The sequence below is a fragment of the Eumetopias jubatus genome, unplaced genomic scaffold (assembly GCF_037043125.1).
Source record: "Eumetopias jubatus isolate StellerSeaLion01/CBP00866 unplaced genomic scaffold, mEumJub1_p1.0 scaffold_5, whole genome shotgun sequence".
Classification (NCBI taxonomy): Eukaryota; Metazoa; Chordata; class Mammalia; order Carnivora; family Otariidae; genus Eumetopias; species Eumetopias jubatus.
The window spans coordinates 82,980,182-82,981,920 of record NW_028274811.1 but is presented as its reverse complement, the minus strand read 5'-3'; the positions used below and the strand labels follow the sequence as shown (position 1 = coordinate 82,981,920).

Genomic DNA, 1,739 nt, shown 5'->3' with positions numbered 1-1,739 from the left:
TTTATATGTAACAGAAATCTTTCTCATTTAAACCCACTTACTCTGGTTCTTTTTTTCTTTTGTTCTAGAGTTTTAAATAGTTCTTATCTCTTTCCATTAAAAAAACTTTCAAAACTTCCAAATATCTGAAACAGTTAAGATGTCTTTCTTGAATACTCTTTCCTTCAACCTGGAGACCTCCCTTATATGATATGACTTTTATTTCCATATAGCAGCTTGATCCCTATTTCTTATCTGGTTTATTATCATTGCTATTTTTATTAATAGTTGTATTTATTTATTTTTCATATTTTCTTAAATCTTACTGCCCAGAACTGAACACATTTTTTTTTTCGAGTAGTGCAATGTTAACATCTAAGAAAGTAAAATCACTTCTGCAGCAGGTCATTAACAACTAGTAACACATAGAGGTCAATGGCACCAGAGCTTAAAAAAATTATCAATACAATTGAGGACCCCTCCACTACAGGATAGGGAGCTGTATCCACATTATCAGCAATAGTCCCCCCACGAAATGCAAGCAGCCACATCCACCCTCCTTCAAGGGGTAGAACCACTATATTTGTCACATAGTTCAGCTACATTGTCACTGGAGACTTGGAACCAGCCATCCTCCTGGACATGGTAGAGGGTGACTGCACCTCCTGAGCAGGCATCTCTATAGGTGGCTTGGTAGATGGCTCGACGGGCCAGATCATAGGCCTGTTCCACCTCTAGGTCATAGGAGTAACCCTGATCCATGACCTCGTAAGCATACACAGAGCCAGAACCTACAGAGAAGGAGGCCCCCGAGATCCGGTTTCCTTCACTGTCCACATAGTAGAGGCCAGGGCCTCTCTTATCCCAGCCACAGATCATGGTGCCCATGGACAGCCCCAGGCCTTTATACTGATACACCATGTTGGCAAGCAGCTTGGAGGCACCTGCTACCGAGATGCGTTCCTTGTTTTGAAGCTCATAGATTCAACATTGCCAAGCCAAGAGCGGCTCCCAGAAGCTGCAGTCCCCTGCACCCCCAGCCATGGTGCCCAGAAGGTAGGGATTGATCTCTATCACCTTCTTTACTGTTTGGGAGGCTATATAGGCATCGGCTGTGGCCCGAGAGTCCGATGCAACAATGACTCCATGTTGAAACTTGAAGGCCAGGGTGGTGGTTCCATGAAGCATTTCAATTCTCGGCTCCTCCGTGACACCCCAGTTGGGCAAGGCCAGGCTTAGCCCATCGCTGGGATTCCCTGGACCCAGGTCCAGCAGATCTGCATGACCCCCGGGTCTGAAAAACCCGAGCCCATTCACCGGTAGCGGCCTCTCCAATACACTGGCCAGCACCATGTCTAGTAAGCTTGAACACATTTCTTTAAGAGATCTGACCAGAAGAGATCAGAAATACCACAGTATTCTTTGAGGATTTTACATTTCTATTCATGTAACTTGTATGGAACAACAAATGACCCCGAATAGCCAAAGCCATCTTGTAAAAGAAAAGCAAAGCTGGAGGCATCACAATTCCTGATTTCAAGTTATATACAAAGCTATAGTCATCAAAACTGTATAGTATTGGCACAAAAATTGACACACCAATGGAACAGAAAAGAAAATCCAGAAGTAAATCCACAATTATATAGTCAATTAATCTTTGACAAAGCAGGAAAGGATATCCAGTGGGAAAAAGACAGTCTCTTCAACAAATGGTGTTGGGAAAACTGGACAACAACATGCAAAACAAGGAAACTAGACCA

The 1,739-nt window shown here is 43.4% G+C and overlaps 1 pseudogene; it reads right to left on the bottom strand.

Moving 5' to 3' along the window:
- Positions 1-540: 540 nt before the first annotated feature.
- LOC114208706 (proteasome subunit beta type-5 pseudogene) lies at positions 541-1,332 on the bottom strand (annotated as a pseudogene).
- Positions 1,333-1,739: the final 407 nt, after the last annotated feature.